Source organism: Calypte anna, chromosome 6 (genome assembly GCF_003957555.1).
Source record: "Calypte anna isolate BGI_N300 chromosome 6, bCalAnn1_v1.p, whole genome shotgun sequence".
Classification (NCBI taxonomy): Eukaryota; Metazoa; Chordata; class Aves; order Apodiformes; family Trochilidae; genus Calypte; species Calypte anna.
The window spans coordinates 1,200,263-1,222,672 of record NC_044252.1 but is presented as its reverse complement, the minus strand read 5'-3'; the positions used below and the strand labels follow the sequence as shown (position 1 = coordinate 1,222,672).

The window sequence follows — 22,410 nt, the reverse complement described above, 5'->3', positions numbered from 1 at the left end:
ATGTTATATATTCAATATATATCAATATATATTGATATATTGATATTATATCTCAACATAATATATTGAGTGTAAGATATTGTGTTAAAGCTTAACTCAGGCTGTTCCTCTGTGCAAAGCAGAATGCTCTCCTGTCTGCTGCTCAGGATGCTGCCCTTCCAAAGCCCAACAACGTTTTTTCATGAGTGCTGGTGGAACCCACACATGGAAACAGATAAAAAAGGGGACTTTTGCAGAACCAGGTAACTGCTTAGCAGTATCTGTTGAAGGCTGAGTAAAACCTTGGTGGTGTTACCTGGGGGAAAGGCACTTTTCTCCATGGTGATTTCATCTTTGGTCCCCAGCAGTAAGGACTGTCAGTGAGAAGAGAGATGAGAGCTGGGGAAGTAAAACTTGTCAGGGTGTTACAGAGAGGAATTGGACCAGAGAGAGAGAGATTGATTGGCATGAAGTTCACCTGAAAGCTGGAGGTCATGGCAATTAGCACTGGTGATTTTATAACAGTGGTGGAAGGAAGGAAGGGAAGGAAGGATGGAAAGAAAGAAAAGGAAGGAAGTGCCTGCAGCTTCAGCATTCCCAGCAATTTCCTTGAAGTCTGGGGGTTTTCCCCCCCCCATGTGTGTGTTTTTTCCCCCCCATGTGCGTGTTTTTCCCCCATGTGTTTTTCCCATGGCTGGGTGTCTGGCAGTGCCATCTTTTCTGTGTGTGGCTATAAACAGGATGACACTGGATGGGAACTGCTGGGTTTCTCTTCAAACCTGCTTCCCAAATAGGAAACCTTAGTGGGTTTAGGTTGCATTTGAATCTTTTCAGTCCCACACCTGGTGTGACTTGCCCAGCTAGCAGTGCAGATGTTGGTGTGAAGGCTGCTTGCTCTCCAGTTCCCTTGGCAGAGAGGATCAGTGAGCAGGGGGGTGGAGAGGACACTTGGTTTTGATTGGAGATGGTGCTAATGGTTTGGTTTATGGTTTTGCCCCGTACTCAGCTCTGGTGAGGCCACACCTCGAGTCCTGTGTCCAGTTCTGGGCCCCTCAGCTCAGGAAGGAGATTGAGGTGCTGGAGCAGGTCCAAAGGAGGCAACCAGGCTGGTGAAGGGATCCAGCACAGATCCTGTGAGGAGAGGCTGAGGGAGCTGGGGGTGTTCAGCCTGGAGCAGAGGAGGCTCAGGGGAGACCTCATCACTCTCTCCAACTCCCTGAAAGGAGGTTGGAGCCAGGGGGGGGTTGGGCTCTTTTCCCAGGCAACTCTCAGCAAGACAAGAGGGCAGGGTCTCAAGTTGTGCCAGGGGAGGTTTAGGTTGGAGATTAGAAAGAATTTCTTTCTGGAGAGGGTGATCAGGCATTGGAATGGGCTGCCCAGGGAAGGGGTGGATTCTCCGTGTCTGGAGATATTTCCAAAGAGCCTGGATGTGGCACTGAGTGCCATGGGCTGGGAACCACGGGGGGAGTGGATCAAGGGTTGGACTTGATGATCGCTGAGGTCCCTTCCAATCCAGCCAGTTCTATGATTCCATGATTCTATGATCCCAGCTGTGCTGTGAGTGGGTCCCACCTGCCAGGCATCAGTGGTACAGACTGCTGGGGAGGCCTCATGACCACGATCCAGTGCTCAAAGAGGGTCTGCAAAGCAGATGGAGGCTCTGGTGACAAAGAGTCCCATGGGCAAGAGAAGGGGCAATGGACACAAGAGGAAACCTTTCTTCTGAGTCCAGTCAGCCACTGGGATGGGCTCACAGGACGAAGGGTGGATTCCCCCACTCTGGGAGGTTTGAAGTCTCAGCTCCAAGGGGTGCCGGGACATCTCCCATCAGCAGTAACATGGGAAGGGTTGGACCAGGTGGTCCCTGAGGTCCCTTCCCACCCAGCTCATCCTTTGCTGCAGTGTTTTGGGCTGCCTTGGGTTGGTTGCTCGGTTTCTTCCGGCAGAAATGCAGCACCCAAGGTAAAAGCCGTTGCTGTCCCCCAGAGGAGTGCTTTTTAAAAAAATTTATTTTATTTTTTTCCCCTGAATTATTTCTTCACCCGAATGGTTTCCCAACCCCGTTCCCGGCGCTGCCCCTTTAAGGCGGGACCTGCCCGCGGGAATCAGGTGCGCGGTGACGTCATGGGGGCGGGGCCTGCCTCGCGCTGCCGCTCTCCGGGACAGCGACCGCGACAGCGATAGCGGGGACCCGTCTGTCGCGACAGAGTGAGTGCGGGTCCGGGGCTGGGGGCGGGCAGGGCTCCCGGCTTGGGGCTGGGGCAGCTTCGCGGAGCAGCGGGGAAGATGCGCAGCTCAGACCACCCCCACCGCCCCTTCCCCACTCGTAGGTTTCCTTTTTTCTGTCTTTTTTCCCTTCTTTTCATCGTCGCACATCACGCTGGGCGCTTAATTTCTGTTTAGTTGTTCCAACTGTTGCCCAGGAGAGTAAAGGAACAGCCAGTGCTGCCTTCAGTTCTCTCTGTGGCTGCTGCCCTTGCTGGAAGGTGCTGTGTTTTGTTTTAACTCTTGGGTAATATATATATATATGTATTTATAATTATTAATTGAATTATTTAATTCAGTTATTTCGTTCTTGGGTAAATCAAGGCGTCTCCAAACACCGGGGTCCCGAGTAGAGGAGGAGGAGGGGTGCTGCTTTTCCCCCTTGAGCAGTGGGGAGGTGGAAGCCCATCTGTATGGACAGGAGTAAGGGCCATGCCAGGTTTGTGCCAGTTAAGTGGGAGCCTGCAAGTCCGGATGGGATTTACACCACTGGAATCTTTGTTTGCAAAAAGAATTGTGTTTGCTACTTCTGGTGAAGAAAGGCAAAGTATTTATCAGGGATTTGGTTGTGGGTTTTGCTTGGGGTTTTTTTTTTGTTTTGTTTGTGTGTGGTTTGGTTTATTTGTTTAGTAAGTGTAGATGAGACATTGTAACCTTTCTTTGAACACTTATTTAATCTCTGTGATAGGCTTTTATATTTGCAGCTCTGACTTCTTGTCTAATGTGCTCACTTTTCACAAGATAAGTTAAAATTGGCAGAGAGAAATAATGGAAAAAGTTTCCGTGCTGGAGAGAGTTATCACATGAAGATAAAGTTGGCAGGAGGGCCTCTGTCGTTTTCTGGGGAGGAGAAGGATGTGAGAAAGCACAGCAAGGCTTTAGCAGGTTTGAATCCTGACTAAAAGAAGCTCCCTGTTGTATTCTTATGCAAAAAAATGTAGCCTAAGCCTTGCCTTTGAAGCCTTGAATTGGAAGGGCCCATCTCTGCCACATCTAATTTCTGCCTTAGATTCCAAAGCAGATTTAGTCTGTGAATCCACAGAGCAGGATCTGGAGTAACTCCTCATTAAAATAAAACTACCTGAATGTATGGCCATCTGCAGCTGTTCTGATAGAGACTATTTTTAGTTCTGAATGCACACCTATGAATCCATCTTTTTGCAGGTTTCTTTCATCTGTTGCCTCGATAGTGTTTCAGCCTCATCAGTATGCAACAGATGATGTTTTTACTCTCTAAATTTAGCTGCTGATGTTCATATTGTACTTGGTATTCTGGGCTGCTCTTCAGTGGGCACCCTGCATGGATGGATGGGCTGCAGTGGCCTTAGTCCTGGACTCTGCAGCATCCCAGGTGATTTATATTGATAGTGGTTGGTTTGGTTTTTAAGGGGTGAAGTTTGTTGAAGACCAATGGAATATTTCTAGTTATTTATATGAAGGTACACTTGTCCCTTGCCACACACCCAGGGGAGAGGAACCTCTGTGTGAATGTCACATTGCTCCAGTGTTTAATTAGGAGTATTTTTTTAGCATGCTTCTGCAGAGTGTACTGGTGTTCTCTCAGGAGCAGATTTGTAGGCAAAAGGGGTGATGCAGCTTGAGGGTGCCAGGCTAAGGTGAACAACCACATAATCCAGGCCATGGCAGGATTAGGCTGTAGGGTGAAACCTGGTCACTTCTCTACCTGACAATCTCTTTAAAAGCTAAGTGTATTTTTTCATTACAGTACCTATTACTGTGATGGATGTGACTTCCCATAGGTTTTGCAGGAGTGGTTCACTGTTTCCTCTGGAATTCATCAGCTGTTTCTTTGCCCTTCTAGTCGAGGTTTTAGCATCTGAAGCTGATTCCATTTCAGTGGTTGTGAAGCAACCAATGCCCCTCAGATGTATGAGTATATATACTATCCAAAAATCACTGGATTTCAAGCATCTGCAACAGCTGTTGTAGGTTCCTGCAGTTTGAAGAAATCCTGGCTGTTCTAATGAAATGATCAGAAAACATTTCAATGTGGAAAGAAAGATAAGAACTGCTGTTACTTCCCCTCTTTGTAATGGCAGGTTTTCAGAGAGGGTTTACTTATTTTAATTTGCAAGTCATATCTGGTTTAAAAGATTGATATTTTCCTCCCTTTCCAGTGGTGATTCCTGGAATCACCCTGTCACTGACTTTTGCTTTCAGCTCTTCAATATCATGGTATGGATTGAAATGCTCTTGGGAGTTGTGTGCTGCACAGCCTGACTGCATGTCACCCTGCCAAGGTTCAGTCAGAGGGCAAACACTAAAAATAAGACCTAACGGAAGATAATTAGTGGAGGAAATTTAAAGTGGTGTAAGATAAAATGTTATGAGTCTCATTACATTCTTGATAACTGTGGCTTTGTGATCTTGTTCCTTCTGTTGTTCCATTAAGTGATACAAAAGTAAACTAATAAAGCTGAGGAACTAGAACATCAGAGGGGACGAGTGAGTATAGGTAAGGAGAACTTCTCTGTGAGCTTATTTTCAATCTTTCATCCTGGTCTCACGCTGGTGTTTGTTTCCAAAGTGAATCTTCCACCTCCAACCCTTTTTTTTTTTTTCCCCTCTCTCTAAATGTCAGGCAAGAGCTTGAAAAGCATCAGTTTTATTTTTTTAATTGGAGCTGTCAGATGAAGCTGTCAAGGACCACAGAGTTGTTAAGATCAAGATTTCAGGTTGGGAGCCTTACTTTTAACAAAATTCTCTTATCTTCTTGATGACACAGGGGAAAAGAGGATATGGATTTGTCACTCCAGTTGTTCTGGTCCAGTGCCATGTTTGTGCTTTACACAGGAGTAGTTATTTTCTGAGTCCCAATGTAGCCAAACTGTAGATGAATTCCTGAATGTGTCAGGGTCATATCTGAACCACAGGAAATTCTGTTTTTCGTGCAGGGAAACAAATTTTGTGCTCTGCCTTTTAGGTCACAGGACAGTGTCCCAGCTGCACAGGTCCTGGGATACTCATCTAGCTTTGGATATGGCATGGGCATCACATTTCTGGTTTAACCAAGAAATTTCATTTAGTGCTTTGATTTACAGGCATCTGTAACCTGTTGTGCTGCTTGTAGTCAAGAAGACCTTTTGCCATCTCTCTCTGGTTCATAAAACATCCTTTTGGTGGTGCAGTCCCTGGGATTAGGTATACAATATAATTGCTTTCCTTGGTTTTGTTTTGGTTTTAGGAGTGTTGTAGCAACAAGAAATGCAGTTATTTGTGGTATTTGTGGGGGTACCTCTTTGGTGAGGAGGTATTTAGGTTCCTGCATGTGTCTGTCTGGTAACCTTTGAACCTTGTCTGTCTGCAGGCCTCCCAGTGCTACAGGTAAAACCAGTTTGAAGCAGTGGGTTCAGAGTTCCTCGATGTAAAAAGCCAGGCTGCCAGCAGGATGTGTTCCTAATGGTGTGCTCAGGTTGCTAATGCTTTATTTTTTCTCCTTGTCGTTCTTTTTTTGTCTTGAGTCATCTGCCAAAAGGAAGAGAGGTTTCAGTGAGGAGCACTCTGCCTTGCAGTACAGACAGATAAGGAAAAGACATGCAGCTTCTCCCAGCTGGGTGGGAAACACTGAGTGTGTATACAAACTGGTCTTACTCTTAAAGTAAATGGGCCAGATTCATCTGTCAAACCATAAGGTTTGCTAGCCAAGGGCACGCTTTCATATGCAAAGGAATCCTTTCACTTTCCTGCTCCTAAGCTTATTTTTAGAGCTAGTTTAGATTTTGGTTTAAACTACAGGCCATGGCTTCTCAGATAATTTAACTGGTACTGCAACAAGTACTTGTAGGGCTGTGTGAGGAACACTGAGGAGCAGATCTAACTCCAAAGTACCCTGGCCTGTCTTTCCACCTGGTTGCTGTTTACCCTGATGAGGTTGTCTCTGTTGCTACACCAATTCTTGTACTGCCAGGTTGGAGAGGGTTGTGCAAGGCTGAGGATGAGCAGTTGGGAGGCTGAATGAAAGTGGAGGGCATAGAAACTCCGGCCTCATGTTAGCCAACCTCTGAATAGTCTTGAAAAGTATTTCTGATTCTCTGATGATAAATACCAAAGCAATGTCATGGTTATTCTTGAGCAATATTGAGAAATGGGGAAAAAAAAAAAAAGCTTTTTGCTCATCATTTACAAACTCCATGAATAGCTCTAGGTGACCTGGTTTTAATAAAAGCACAGCTCGGATAGTGATGCAGAAACCAGTATTGGTTTTTACCTGTTTTCACTGTATGGCTCCATTTGGCTTTAAAGCTGTGTCCCCAAAGCAAAATGAAGCTTTTGCTGTGCTCCTCTCTCTGCCCAGTACTATTAAACAATTGTCTTGCTATGTGAAGGTCAGCTGAGTACACCATATGTGTTTGCCTGAGATGTTTGAACACGTTGCCCTGAAGTTTGTTTGACTGTTGTTGGATTTTTGCTGGCTTTTTTCCCTTCTCTTGAAAAATGAACTGCTAATGTGGGAACATGTTCCTTCTTCAATCCACCCTCCCCCCCCAAAATTAAGAAACTGTGGAGGGTCAGGGCTTGGTATCCACAGAATTAACTATTTTGACCTTGAAGGTTTTCAGTGAAGGGGACAAACATCTGTTTCCAGTCTTCTGGAAAGCTGTGGGGATGTGCTGCAAATTAAAACCCCCTGTCCTAGAAGAATGCACTTGAACTGAAAGAGGCTAAAAAAGATTAACCAGGGGGTTTAATGGGCAGCAATTGTTTTGAACTGGTCTTTGCTGGAGTGCTGAGTGGCTGCTTCAGGAGAGGGCTGGGTGCCTTGCTGGGTCTCAGCTGGGTGCTCTGTGCTCCTGCTTGCTCTTTGTATGATGCTCATCTTGCTCATCTGTGTGATGTGGCTGCTCTCGGGAGCTGGAGTGGCTCCTGCAACTGGTTTGCAACCCGGTGCCCTCCTGGGAAGCAGTGGGAGCATGAGGCCAGGCAGTGTAAACAGTGACACAGCCTGGTGAAACAAAACCACACCTTTCCTAAGGATTGCCACACCAGCAGCTGAGTGCAGGGACAGCTTTTATCTGGGTGAGAGAATCAGAATTTCAAGTCACTGTCCAGAGGCACTGCTCACCAGGCTTTCTTCTCTGAATCCTGAGTGAACAAGATGATGAAAAAAAAAAAACAACCCACCCTATGACTTTTATTTCCATTGGTGGAGTTGTTGTTTTTTTTGCTGGCATACCACCCTGGAGTAGCTCATTTTGCTGGCTGCCCAGTGTTTGCTTGAGGGGAGCAGGGAGGGCATGTGATGGTGAATGGATCCACCCTGGCAGCAGCTGTCATGTTGGCATAGATGTGTCATAAACCAAACTGTGAGTTACCTGCGCAAGGAATGAGTGCATCTGCACAGGCTCTCAAAGCTCACAGGAGCTGCTCTAACTACTGCTCTTCTGCTCCTCTACCCCTTGTGGTTTCCTGGTCCATGCTGTGCCAGTCAAACTGTTTGCTGCAGGACTGCTCTGTGTTCTGAATAACTGAAAATAGCCACTTTCCTGCTTTTATTTTCTGGTTATTTCAAAGGCAGATTGTCTTGATGATGCAGTTTATAGTGTGGTCCTTCCACAGGCTGCCATCTGCAGAACAGAGCATCAGATGAGAACAGCCAAGAGGGATCTGTCAAAGGTGGGCAGGAACTTTTGCAACCAGCTTCTCTGCTGAAGGCAGTCAAGGTGCTGCCTCACCACAGATCACTAACTCCTGACAAACCTCTCCATGCAGACAAAGTTGTGGTGTTTAATCTGTGCTCAGTGAGCTGACATTTACAGCTCTGTGAGTAGGTGTGTTGTGGTGGGATATTACTGGAAGGTGAGGGGAAGGGCTAGCAGAGCCTTTGCAGGGGAAGAAGCTGCACAATCTGCAATGCCAGAAGGAAGCTGAAATCATATGACTGCAGACTTTGAGAAAAGAACTTTTTTCAGTATTGGGAAAAAAAAAAAGGTTCTTGCAGCTCTCTGTCATCTATATCTCATTCCTGCAAAAATTTTTTTTAACTTAAGCTTTAGTGATTTTCTCAGACAATCTCTTTTTATCTTGCCAGCTGTGAAAATACCCTGTATGCATGCGTGGCTCTGATAGACAGGGCTGGCTGCAAATACAGTTGCTGCTCATAGTGCTGATACCTGAACCAAAGCAGAAAATCAAGGAAAGGAAGAGAGATTCCAGAGTTGTTTCTGTTGCTTTCTCTTGCCTTGTTTTCCTGCTTCATTTCAGTCTGAGGCAGCTCTTTGGGTGGCTGTATTTAGCTAGCATTGCCATCAGCTCCCACCAGCCCTTAGGGCTGCAGTACTTGACCAGAGCTGTCGGAGGGCTGTCCTGATTTTAGGTGCAATGTGAGAAGAGTGGAAAATGCCTTTCTTTTTTTCTCCCCGCTCTTTCTTATTTATTTCTTCCTGTTCCGTGCAGAAACGTGGTAATTGCTCTGAATTCTTCCTCAGTTTGGTGGCAGTGAGTCAGATGCTTAGCTGGTGTGTTTGGCAAAGCTCTCTTTTATAAGCACAGAAGTGCTGTTCTGCTGCTGCTGGGGATGTGTCCCCTTGCTTCTTGCTCTCTGAACTCTCCGACTGCCAGCAGCAGGGAGCAAAATCTTATTTTCTGTCTGATGCAAAGGGATTTGTTTTAGTAGTAAAGCCCACAGCTGTCTGTTGCTGCTCTATGGCTTTTACAAGTTTTAATTTTAGGTGTGACGAAGCTGAACTGATCTTACTTGAATGAGAGCTGCTGGCAATGATTTTCATTCTTTCCTCATGCCCTGAGATACTGAGGGACTGGATAACAGTCTCAGCTCTCCTCATGCTGAGGAACTTCACAAAATGGTGTCAAAGCAGGTATTGGGAAACACATAGAATCTGATCCATACTTCTAGCAGTTACCCAAGTATGTGTGGGTCACCAGAAGCATTTTAGCAAAAAGCTGAGAAAGAATCCTGAAATGGTGGCTGAAACAAAGGGGAGTTTGTAAAGGTCAGTGCTGCAGACCTGCTGGTGTTCCTGGTGCAGGTGCCTCTGCCACAGTTTGTGGGGGTTGGCCCAGCCCACCTCAGCAAGGAAATCAGGGCAGTCACAGGGACTTCTTTGTGTCTGAGTAGGAAAGGTAAATGCTTTTGTCCTTTGGAATGAGGAGGAGGAAGGGAGTGTAAAGAGCTGTATTTTCTCTGCAGGGGTGCTTGCCAGCCTCAGGTCAGTGAGCCCTGGACATCCAGCCACTTGAACCAAGGGGCTTGCTAACTCTTGGTAAAACTTGTGCAGATATTTGAAAGGAAACCTGCAGGACACCTGGAAGGGTTTGATCACTCTTTCTGTAAGATAATAATGGAGGTTGGCATATTGCTTGTGCTTGGGAAAGGTCTGTGTTGGTATTGCAAGCTGTGTTTCTAAGTGGTTTGGCTTCCTTGGAATAAGCTGTGTGAGGAAAGAGTGCTACAGAGCTAAGATGCTGCTTTAACCACACACAGCTGCAGAGCAGGTTTTCAGCCCAGCATGGTTACTCAACAATGCACTGCTTTTTGTTCACAGTTACGCCACTAATATTACACTTTAGGAAATTATTTTATTTTAAATAAGCACACACAAATCTAAAACTTAACAAAGAAAAGGATGTAGAAGCATCATGAGGTAAAAAAGCTGCTTTGAATACTGTGCCTCTGCTGTAGTTTTTTTCCTTTCTTGTTCTGAGTACTATTTTTGTCTCACCAAAACTCTACCATTATGGAAAGACACAGTGAAAACTTGGCTCAGCCCCTTCTATCCTGCAAGACTGGATTGTTCTTAAGGCAAACCAATTTAATTGTATTCCAACTGCTTCCTTTCTGCATTGTTTGTTTCTGTTAGGTAAATGGTCCCATTGGGGATAGTATCTTCAATACCTTGTATGGTCCAAAGCATTATTTCAGTCTGATTCTGTTAGCATTATATTGAGCTCGGGCAGAAAGACAATGGTGCTCATTGTTTTTTGTAACATAATCAAAGTTTTCTTTAAAGTTATTTTGGTCCTGGGTAGGCAGTGACTCTCCCTGGCTGTGCTCTGAGTGTGACCACCTCAGGAGAACAAATTGATGCTGAGTGTGGATGGCACCAGTGTCCTGGAGCTGTGTGTACTGTAAGAGAGGCTGGGAGTAATCATGTAGGGATGCTGCTGCTGAGCTTAACTGACCTTACAGGAGGTTTTGGGGGTAGGAAGCTGGTTTTTTCCTTCTCTGAACAAGCTGCTTTTTATCCTTGATCAGTATCACTGGCTTTGAACCCCAGGGGATGGTTCCAGGAATTGTCCTGCAATAATTGTTCTTTGAAAAAAAAACAACCCACAAGCTTTTAAATTTGCATTGAAACCGCAGGGCTGTAAACCAGGGGATCAAAACTGAAGCCATTTTTTGGATCTCTTGCCATATTTTTCTGTTCAGTGGCTGCACATCACTCCTGATACCAACCTCTCCCATGAGAAAACATCCTTCACCTCCAGCTAAAGAGTCTGCAGGAACCTCACTCCTTGACTTGTCCCATTGAGGGGAGCCCTGCCTCTGCACAGGCTGCTGCTCCCACATGCAGGCACCTCTTACAGCCCCTCTTCTGCCCCCAGTCTGGCCATTTTTTAATTTTTATTTTTAATTAAAAGGCTTTGGAAAACCTTTTGCCTGGCCCTGTTTCCCAAGGGAACTGTTGGTGAGCGGGGCCTTATCTCTGTTGTCAGAGCTGCCTGCCTGGTAGGTGGCAGTGGGGGCAATGCTTTTCAGACTTTCCTGTGCTGAGGGAGGCCCTTGTTTTTTTGTTTTAACAGCTTCCTATTGTTTGAAACTGCAGGCTGTCCCCTCCCACACTCTGCTGCCTCTTTCTTCCTCCCTTAAATAATTTTTCCATGCGAGTGTTACTCAGAACCTATTACTTGAGCAGAGAGTCCTCTCCAGAGTTTTCTCAGCTTGCTCTGATCCCCACCTTTTGTTGCAGCATCTCAGGATGGAGCTGGTGGAATAGGCAGTGGATTCTGAAGGTGGGTCCCTGGTTTTAATTCTGTGTCACCAGTGCTGTGACATCCCTGGGTTTTTGATTGAGTCCGAATTGCCGCGGGAATCCTCTCCTAGGTGAGGCACTGAAAGGTAGAAAATACTGCTGTGAGGTGTGTGTTGTCCTTGTTTCAAAGGTGAAAGTGTTGCTGCAGTTTGTTAACAGTTTGCTTTTCAATATTCTAGTCCTGCTGCCTAATGCTGGTGGTGTGTGTGCAGACTATTTCTGTTCTGCAGCCTGTGGCAGAGGCACTTTGGGAGCCCTAAGCTGCCTGTGGTCCAACACACCATAGCTTCATCTCACTAATGGTTTCCATGGCAAACTTGAAGCTGAAGCCAGTCAGAATCTCTTCTCACCTTGGTGTTTGTCACAGCTGGAAGGGATGTTGGCAGTTCATTTCCCACACTGACTAGGCAGCAGTTACAGTGTGGCTCTGCAGGCTGCTTTTTCGATGATGTAGATGTGGTTTTGCTTCCCTCTAGTAGTTGAGTTCTGTGTTAGAAAGTTGGTGATGGAATGAGTTATTGAATGTACACAGAGCTTTTTTTATTATTTTAGTGTGTTGATTTGGGGAAGTCAACTTGCTTTGGCTGGCTTCCTGATCCCCTGCTTTCTGTGAAATGTCTTGTTTCCAAAATAAATAGTAATTATTCTGTGAATTTTGGAAGTCTACCACTACTATTCCATGTTTCTCACTGCTTCAGCTTAACACGAAGTATGTATTTGTTAAAATGTGTAGATTCCTTCTTTTAGTACAGTGTACTTGGTGGGAGTTAAAGAAACCTTAGGGCTTTTTTTGGTTTTTTCTTTAGACTGGTAGCTCAAGAAAGCTCTTCCTTTTCTTTGACACAGGGAGAAGCGTTGTGGTGTGCATACAGGGCTTTAAGTCCCCTTAACATACTGACATATCCTATAGGATACAGTCAGCAACCTCAGAGTTTTGTCTTCAGACCCCAAACAGCCTGATTCTGGGTTGTTAGGGAGTTTCTAAGGCCAAAGAAATGTGAGAAAGAGCCAGAGGAGCAGAGGAAGCAGGCGGTGGTGGCTGTCACCATGAACAATGGTTTTGGCACACCTGCTGCCTTGCCTCCCAGCTCCTCTCTGCTTGGCAGGATAGGAGTGATTTGGAGGATAACCAGATAGTTTTGTAGATTTTTTTTTTTTCTTGGTATGTTTCCATCTTCTCTGTGGGAGAGAAAACAGAAGCAGTTGCTTTATAATGTAACTTAATGGCTGGTGAAGGGTGGCACCTTTTGGGGCAGGATTTAATGCTGCACTTATTAATGGGAAAGTCAATATTGTGCTAGGTCTGAGGTCCCTTAGAAACAAGTGCAGGGAGACTGCCATACCCCAGGGAGGGGAAACAGTGTGTTAGAGAAAATCATGCTGATACTGCCCAGCTGGAGACATTAAACCATACTCAAGACAGAGTTTTTCTAGCAATCAAGAAACAAAATGATGGGAGCTGGAACAAGTGCATATGTAAGAAGGTTTTTTTTAAAGACAGTTTTCAGCTCCACCAAGAGCCAAGTGGTGTTAATCAGCTGCTGTATCTCCTGGGAGTTGTCTCAGATGAAAGCTGTGAGACCAGATTGCTGTTTCCAAAGAAGAGTGTGCCAGAGCCATGTGATTGCATCCATTTTCCAGTTCCATCTTTTCAGCTTCTGACTTCTCGGGTCACAATGATATTTTTTTAATGGCTCTGTTAATATATATGAAATTCCACAAGATTTTTCTTGAGTTTCTAATGGGCTTGATGTGACAAGAGGATGTGTGTCCTGACTGATGAGTCCCTGGGTCACCAGAGTCTGTTGAATTAGAGAAGGTGGAGGGAAGGAGGAAAAAACAAGACTGCTAACAAGCCAGGAAAAAAAGTTTCCTTCTTGTCTAGCAGAGAAAATGCATCTAACACTGCACATTCTGGCTCAAGCTCAAGCAGTTCAGCTCCAAATGGAGCAACTTTAGCCCCAATGGGCCAGAAATGGAAGATTTTTCCAGGTTAGCCACTTGGTTGCACGTGTGCACACACACGCCCGTGATTTATTTTATTAATGACAGAGGAAGGATGCATAGACTCTTAATCTGGATAGAATATCCTTATTTTTTCCTGTCTCCCTTACAGGTGTGGATAAGGAAGTGTTGTATGTTGTAATGCTGGTTAAGGAATGGATAATAATTATAATTATAGCAACAGTAGGGCTGAAAGCTTTCTCCTAGTGTTGAAGAGAGATTTTGTAATTGCTTTCTCAGCAAAGCACTGATTGTGGTGTCATGCCACGGGGTGCTGAAGCTTCTTGATAGGGACAGCTTTTATAGATGTTGCCTACCCAGATGTCAGGTCATAGCTTGAGGGCTGGTTGCTCTGAAGGAGAGGGCTTTTTAAACAGGGCAGTGTTGGGTTTTGTCCTTGTCTTGCCTTGTAGGTGTTCTGGATCTGCAGCTGCTTCCCTACCAAGTTGCTGATCTTCCTCAGACCTTCTTCAGTCAGACTCCAGAGGAGGTCTGGGGAAGAAGCAAACCTCAGAGATCATCCTGGGCTGGGATAGCAGGGTATGGAGTCTTCCACAGGTTTGAGGTGGGTGTTTCTAACCCTATTCCTGTGGTGAGCTCCCAAAAACTGAAAGGATTTTAACATCCCAAAAAGCCAATTTTTGAATTCAGGTAAGTATTAGGGATTTTGCTTTTGTAAAAGAGCAAATCCCAAAGGACTAGGGGAGACAAAATGGAAATAAGGTTGTGTGCAGCTTCCTTGATGCCCACGATATTTCTGCTTCCCAGCTGCTTGTCACTGAGTGGCCCCAAAAGTCTCTCCAAGATTTTGTGCCATGCCTAAGGCCCTGCAGTCCCTGGAGCCCTCTCCTTTGACCACAGTTGGTCCATCTCCAGTGGGAACAAGGCAGGATGGGGCAGGACCCCCCTTACTTTAGGGGGTAAAGAAGAACCTTGAGTGCTGCTGCTGACTGCTGCCCAAGACCTTTCCCCACTGCTGAAATAAACCAACCCTCTGAAGGAACCACATCCTTTTATTTACAGTCCAGGCTGAAATCCTGTTATCCACAGCTGAGCAAGGCTGCTCTTTTTTCCACAAACTCTTTCAGTGCTCAACCCCATATGGCTTTAGTATTTTTGTTGGCTGAATACTTTGCAGTGCTGTCAGGGTGGACACGTGCCCTCAAACCTGCTCTTTTTAATTCATACCAAGTTCTAGATGGGTCTTTTCCTCTCCACAGTTGCTTGAACCTGTGTTAACTTCTCTGGGCACCCACAGAATTCTATTTTAATGTTGTATTTAACAGGTTTCTTCCAGTTGCAAAGAGAGGAACTTCTGTGACCTTCCCTCTTCATCCTCTTTTTCTGCCAATGAGCAGCCCACAGATAATGTGGAAAGGTTAATTTCATGGTATATACCTCCTCTTGGTTTGGTTTTGTGTTTTAATAGGGAGCTTCTGGTGCCACTCAGCAGTGTCATTTCATCACCAGGCAGAGAAAATAAATAAATAAACTAAAGCTGTTGACATAATTCTTCTTTTTCTTACCCCAGCACCCAACTGGTCTGTTCCTCTTGTATTATACTGCATTTGCACAGCTTCTGCTTCTGTGACCCATTAGGACAGAGCCTGCTTGTACTCAACAAGAGTCTCTTTCATACTTTGTGGATCTCTCCAGCCCACAGCAGGACACAAAATAATCCCTTTTGCATTTGGTAGTTTCACAGTACTTTTCTGGTGAAGATAAAATAACCTTTCTGAATGCAAACAATAACAACCTCTCCAGAAGCCTGGTTTTGATAAAAGGTAATTGTGTCATTGTTTCTGCATTTCACAGGCTGGACAGCAGCTGCTTTTCCAGGAGATGCTGAGAGTTTTAAGCTATTAAAAACTGTAAGCAAAGAGTTGTATGAGTATTTAAAATCAGTATAGAAGTAATTCCTTACAGTAGCATCTGGTAATACTTGAACAGTTGCTTTGAATAATAAATTAGAAGTTTGAATTCAGACTTTGAATTCAAAGAGACTGGAGTTTTATGGAAGGTCATGTGCAGGTCTTAATGGATTCATCTTTTTGTAATAAGAACATGAAAATTCCCTATTTCAGAGAACTTGTTTGTATGGTACAATCTGCTTTGCAGACATGGAGCTTCCATCTGTGTATACATATTCTGTAGTGTTTCAGTTTGTGAAATGTCTTTCTGACAAAACTACTATATGTGAAAAGTAAAGAAAGTACCTTTTGCCTGTTCTGGCCATCTAATCCAAGTTTCACACAGTAAAAGAGATTGGAATGGATTTGAAGGCTTTTATATATATATATATATATATATATATATATAAATATATATATATATACACACACACATATATAGATATGTATCTATATCTATATATATACAACTGCCTGATAAAAAAGAAATGGGGGAGTGGGGGTGGGGGTGCTGTTCTCCAAAATATTTATTCTATTCTAGTGTATCTTTCAGAATGTCTTATACCAGCAGAATTTAAGCAGAATAAATAGTCTATTTGTAAGGCACTGCTCAATGAAAGTATAATTTCAGGTAAGGCTCAGCCAGCAGTGGCCCAGTCAGCCAGGTCTGGTGTTGGGTTGCAGGAGCCATGGGGAAACCATGGCAGCATCTTACAAATGCTTTGGTTTCTAGTGGGGGAGAAGAGCTCTTGCCTTGTGCAAGTTTGGGATGGAAAGTTTGGCAGTATCAGTTTGCTTCCTAATTAAAAAGGAGAAAAAAACCCAACCCCCAATCTCATCACCTTGCACAGAGTGTCTTTTCCTCTCTAGTTTCTCTGAATGCATTGAGGTTTTCTTCTGCTGATCTAGTTGTATAGATAACAAAACAACAAAAAAAAATCAGTGTTTCTGAGTTCCACTCCCCCTGTTTGTCTGTCCCAGGTTGTTGGTGAGGTGTGTGGCTTCATGGAATGCTTCCCCCAACCTCTGGGATTGTTTTACTCTTGCCTTGTGCTGTTGAAGAGGGGATGTGTTCATCCCAAAGCTTTTCCCTGGGTTACCTCCAGGTGTTTGTCCTGCTCAGGTTCCAAAGGCTTCGGTTGGTTTTGTGGAAAAATGCATCTGAATAGAAAGCCAAATGAAGCCCAAATCAGTTTCCCTGTTCTTGTTAGCTGTACTTATTGTTCTGAAGCTAAATAGCAATGGATTTAAACCCAAGTTGAGATTATTAAGTGGTCATGCATATGTCTGCACACTCGTGATGCTGCTCAAGTGTTATTTATAACTATACAGCACAGATGACTGCCTAAAAACCCCAAAATAATCAGCATGTTGTGGATGCTGGGTACATGGGTTTATATTTTTGTGTAGAATTATTAATCTACATGATGGTTCAGTGCAGCAGCACTCCTGCTTATCAGCTTTAGCAAGGCAGGGAAAAGGATGTAAGCACTCTAATACTGGGACTCAGCAGAGACACCTTAAACCTCTGCTCACTTCTTTCTTCTCTCTCCTCAGCCCTTGCTTTGTTTGTACTGCTTGAGGTTTGTACTTTGGTGTGTGAGCAGTCTGGCAGGCAGGTGAGTGTGTCACAAGCTTTCTTGAGGCAATGGCAGTCTAGATAATGATGGTACACCATGGAGTCAATAAAAAGGATGAGAGTAAGCCTATAACTAATACTTCAGTACCAAACTCTGTCCTAAGCCAAGAGAAAAGAGAGGAGGGATCATGTTGATCATCAGGGAGGTGGGAATTCTGCCTGCCCACCCTGTGTGCACGGAGGTTTTCCAAAGCTGCTGGTGCCAAAGTCAGCTGTGTGCCATTGCTGAGAACTTGCTTTCTGCCCTGGGTGTCTCTCCCCTTCAGCACTACCTGAAGAGCAGGTGTTTGACTTACTGATTCTTAGCAGATGACCAGAAAGCTCTTGTTTTCTTCCCAAAAGCTGTCCAGCTCTCTGCTCGGAGCCTGCTGCTGCTCTGGGTGTGTTGGTGCCTTGGAATTAGAAGTTCTCATGGTGCTGGAGTTTTCTGCCTGTTTTCCTGCAAGATTCATTTCCTGCTTACCCCTGGTTTTTATATCTATGTTGGATGTGTGTGTATTAACACATTCAGTCCTTTCATCTGTTACTGAGTCCAGATCAAGTGAACTGAGGTTTAATGGCACAGTGGGGTTTGTGGTGCTGCAGTGTGCACAGCTGCTGATTTGGGAGCTGATTGCTGCTGACTCCTGCTTTAAGGAAGGGCTGGGAAGGTTGGCAGGGGAGCTCACAACAAGGGGGCCATTAGAGGAGAGGATTTTTATCAACAATTGTTTAGATGCTGCTGAGCAGTGAAAGCCTCAGGAAAAGGATGGCATCAGGATTTTTCACATCCAAAAGTTCTCTGTCATTAAGCCTTACCTTGTTGAATACTACTGACTACTTTGGATAGCTTCTAAGAACTCTGAGGTCATCTGGAATTTGCAAGACAAAGTGGAAAACTTTGATGTTTTTTGGGTCAGTGATAGTGTTGGCAAAGAGCTGAGAGTATTAGGAATAAGGTGCCACAGGGAAAAGGTCCTTGAAATCTTGTGGCCATAGCTGATTGCTGTAAAATGCAGGCTTTTGCCATGAAAATGCTTGTTTATATCTGGAGATCGAATCAAATACTGAATTGCTCTTGCAGCTCCCCTCTGGATAGCCCAGGTGAAGATTTGGAAAGGGAGCAATAGGCAGCAAGAGGCTGGCTGAGTGTTCCCTAGAATCAAACCAGAACCTTCCATCTCTCCATATGGCTGCCAGCTGCCCTGCTCCCATTTGTTGTGGTTTTCTGTGCTCCAGGACTTCTGGTGGTGCTTTACTGCTTCTGAGCACTTGCATAACACTTGAAGCTGCTGTGGTTTTGTCTGAACTCCACAAGTTCCATGTGAAGGGGGATGAAAAGCTGGTTTCATCCCACTCTTCCTCCTCCTGAAATGACCAGCACCAAGCCTAGAGTAAGCAGGGTGGTTTTTAAGTACAGTCTTGGGAGAATTGGCAGATTTAGTGTAGAAAGTAATACAAAACTTCAAGATAAGTGTTTTGCAAACCTAAATGTGTGTTAAGGTACAGGCTTTTATTATCATGTAGAGCAGTCTAAAGAGCTAAGCAAGAAGGGAGCTCTGAAGGGAGTGCTGATTGTTTTCAGATGGTTGGAATTTACTTCAGGGTGGGCAGACCTTCTTAATTTTATATAAATTCCTCCCCTTTTCGGTCATCAGAGGAAAGTTGTGTAGATAACAGATCCTTTGAGCTGTCTCCCAGAAAGAGGGGCAGCTGCTTCCGAGGGATTTTGGACACACAGCTTTTAGGACAAGAGAATTTTTAGGACACAAAGCTGTGGGCTTGCCTGCCTTGGTCCCTGTGACCCCCCAGCAAATGCCTGTGCTGGAAGTACCATGCTGCTGAGCTCAGTGGCTATTAATGCCATGGGTTTGATAGGAGTAAAAGTTCTTATCTAGGGACTGAAGGGTTTGGGCAATAAGCACCACATGAAGTGAATAGCCTGGCCTTTGCTTCTCTCCTTCTGACCTCAGCTCTCATTGTTTGTCTTTGAACAGAAGCCCTTTATTATTCTGTTACCCCACATTATGCTCATGTGAATTGCAGCCTCCAACTGGAGATGCTTTCCTCCAGAAACTTCTGGATCATCTTGCAGGTTCAGTTATTTTTGATCAGAATCACAGAATGGTTTGGGTTGGAAGGGACCTTCAAGATCATCCGATTCCAACCCCCCTGGATGGGCAGGGACACCTCCCACAAGCCCAGGTTGTTCCCAAGCCCCATCCAACCTGGCCTTGAGCATTTCCAGGGAGGGGGTAGCCACAGCTTCCCTGGGCAACCTGTCCCAGAAGAGGCTCTCATGCAGGCTTGAAATATACAGAGCTCTGGGTTTGGCTTTTTTATTGTAATTTGCTTTTGAATGGCTGTCATGTTGAATTAGAGCTCTTTGCTGGAGAGGTTTTGGTAGCTTTTCTGATTATTCGAGAGCCAGCTGGATAACTTGAGTCATCTCAGCTGCTTTGTGAAAGTCTGGACATGGCTACACTCCTGTTCTTGCTCTGGGTAGCTCTGTAGGATAAATGACATACTTTTTCCATTATTTTCAACAAAAGTCCATGTGGTTGTATGTCTGCAGAGAAGACAGATGTTTATCAGCTGATGCTTTTCTCTTAGGTGGGTTTGCAGAAATGACTGAAGACTTTATAACCCCAGAGAAGCACCTGTAGGCAGTTGGGAGGAGAAGTTCCCCTCGAGCTCAAGTAGGTAGAAATTTCCAGCCCTCCACCATCTCTGAACCTTCTGCACTTGAAAGCCAATGGCTTTCTGCTGCTTTTTTTACTGTGAGTGATGCTCTTTAAATAGATTTGGCTGACTGTCAGGCTTAAAATCAAATGATTTGGATTAGGTAAGTGTTTGCAAGATTTCATTACAATGTTTTGAGAGACAGTCCACTTTGGTTTTATAAAACTCACAAGCATTTTTGAGGAAGAAGTTGGATAACTGCTTGCTGAAAAGAATGTTTTCATGCAGTATAGAGCTACACCTGACCCCAGCAGCCTGCAGACTCACACTTTGGGGAGTTTTCTGCAGAACATGGTCTGTCCATGCCCCTTGTTGGTCTGAGCAGTTAACAGGAACACAGAGTGGGTTTGGGTTTGATTTTTATGGGTTTTTTGTTTGCTTGGAAAGTTGATATAAGAACATGTTCTTTCTTCATAGAAAAACTTGCTCCATTTTCTCCCTCCAGCCACTGTAGAAGCAGAAAGCTGCCTACTCCTTCAGAAATGCCAACACTGCCTTTTCATTGAGCTGAATTCTGAGGGACAGCTTGCCTCATGAGTCTCCTGGCTGCAGTTTCCTCTGGTGCTTGGTAGGCTGGACAAACACAGTGGTTGATGACCAAAATTACTGCAGTTTTAGGCAAGGATGAGTGTTACACCAATTTGCTCACTGTTCTGTCTGCTGCCTTCTGGTTTGGTATCTTCTGGAAATCCTGTAGTGTTTGTCACAGGTTTGCTGTGCCCTAACTCTTTAAAAGAGAACATCTGTGGATTGGGGGAAACTTCTGGTTTTCCCCTTCACCTCAGGATCATTTTGGTGGTTTTTACTGGCAGCTTCTAGCCTAACATTTTAATAATCACTTTTGCATCAGGTAAGTGGGAACGTTTCCTGAAAAAAACATTTATATTTTAACTTTCTGTGCTTACAACACCTCACAGAATAGGAATTGGGCAATAGTAGGATGAAAAATAAGGCAGACCAGTATGAGTCTGTCTTGTGCAGGGGCACTGTTGGGTGGTATCAGTTCCTGGTGCCACCCAGTAGCCCAGGTAGCACAGAGCTGGGCAAGTATTTCTTCCTCTGAGAGGAAGACTGACAAACCTGACAGCAAGAGTCACAGGCATTTCTTACACCTCTTTCTTCCAGCAGAGTGAAGAAGACTGAAAAAATGCATGCAGAAAGGAGTGTTACACTTCTTTTCTTATTGTTTACTCTTCATTACAACGTTACTCTAAGGCTGTGCAACTTTTCAGGGGTGTAGTTAGCTTTTTAAATCAAGCTGTCTGGATTAATTTGTTGCCTTTTTCCAGTATCATTCTTAACATGATAAACAGAACTGAAATACCTTCAGAGTCTTTAGGCTTTCTGCCTCAGTTCATTCTGTGTTTAAAAGAATAATTTGAGTAATGAACCAAGAGCATTCTTCAAGCTTTTTCATCTGTCACTCTTCCTGTTTTGGTCTCGTTTCTGTATTAGTAAAATTTCCAGCTCTCAGGATCCTGTCCCTTATTTATAAGAACAGTTTTCTCAGGTCTGACAGCACCTTTATTTCTTCCTTCAGACTCATTTTACTGGACTCATCCTAAGATGGCAGTGGGACATAAAGGAGCTACAGCTTTTGAATCAGTCACCTGGGTTCTTTTGGGGTTTTTTTGGTGGCTTTTTGGTGTTTTCATTGTTTTTTGTTTCTGTGTATTTTATTGTTTGTTTGGGTTTTTTTGGGCTTTGTTTTAATACAAGAGCCATGTGGAGCTCCCTTTGCTGACCCCTAACATGCCAATGCTACAGCAGGCTGAGAAACTCCCGTGACAATTCCATTGTAGGGCTTTTCCTTGTACTCTTAAAAAGCTGTTGTGTTCTGCAGTAGGGTAGCAGGCTTTCTCAAAACACTTCTTGAATCAAGGAACAATAGATGAAAAGCTTTCCTCACACTTAACTATTTAATTCTCTGAAGCTTGTGCTGCATGTTATCAAAGTGTTACCCTAATTTCCTTGCAGAAAGTAAATTTTGGGGATTTTTTGGTAGTTCTGTGTTTGGAGCCTGTTACAAACACAGTGTCTGGGAGGAGAACACCTGCATCTGCTGTCAGGCTGGGGCAGCAATACTTTTCCTCTTCCCTTAAAGATTGCTGCTGTTTTCTTAGCCTATTTGTCATGGTTTGTTGGGTGGTTCAAGTATGGGAGGGTTGGATTTTTTTCTGCTGATGGTTTGTCAGTGGTGGTGGAAACAAAACCAAAATATTTTAATAATGATGCTTGGGTTTTACAGAAGTTCTGTTTGTGTTTGGGTTTTTTTTTCCCTGCTCGCAACCCTTTTTGGTGTAGAGCAGGAGCTAAGTGAGTCTGTAAGCAATGCATAGGAATGGTGTCTTACATATATTTGAGATTAATGATTGAATTTTGTAGCTGTTACATGGTGCTGGAAAGTTTCTGGAGGTTGACAAAGTGTGAAGCTGTGCTTTATCTCCTCAGATCTGCTTTTGTCATAACTGGGTGGTTACCAGCTGAAGTGTTTTCTCATTGTTCTTAGCTCTGGGAAGGCCAGCCAGCCAAAGGAACAACCTCAGCTTGCTGCTCTGAGCAATCCCAGCCACTCTGTGGGCAGAAAGAAATCATTTCTGCTCAGGCTCTGCAAAGCCGGGGCAGGTTACCTGTGCTAGCACAGCTTGCACGGCCACTGCCAGAGTCCTGGCCAGCTTGCGAGAGCCTTGCTGCAATCACAGGTGAGCTACAAAGCTTCTCAGCTGACTCTGCTTCCAAGACTATCAACATTTTTAGACAAAAATGTCTTCTCTCCCTCCCAGCTGAGGCAGCTTGGCTCCAAAAGGACCAGGTTTGACAGCAGAATTTTGTTTTGAACCCAAGCCCCCTGCACAGGTACTGTTTGCACCTGGGCATGCTT

General features: G+C 44.5%; 1 protein-coding gene across 7 annotated transcripts in view; it reads left to right on the top strand.

The window, feature by feature from the left end:
- The window catches only part of USP54 (ubiquitin specific peptidase 54), an 87,022-nt gene that overhangs the window by 18,834 nt on the left and 45,778 nt on the right, over positions 1–22,410 (top strand). For 5 of the 7 annotated variants that reach the window (XM_030453137.1, XM_030453133.1, XM_030453134.1 and 2 more), the window contains exon 1: positions 2,119–2,187. The exons of 1 other annotated variant lie outside the window; for it this stretch is intronic. The gene's annotated coding sequence lies outside the window, so the exon portion shown is untranslated. Of the gene's footprint in view, positions 1–2,118; positions 2,188–22,179; positions 22,232–22,410 lie in introns of those variants that run through there. One more of the 7 variants, XM_030453132.1, reaches the window with a different exon arrangement.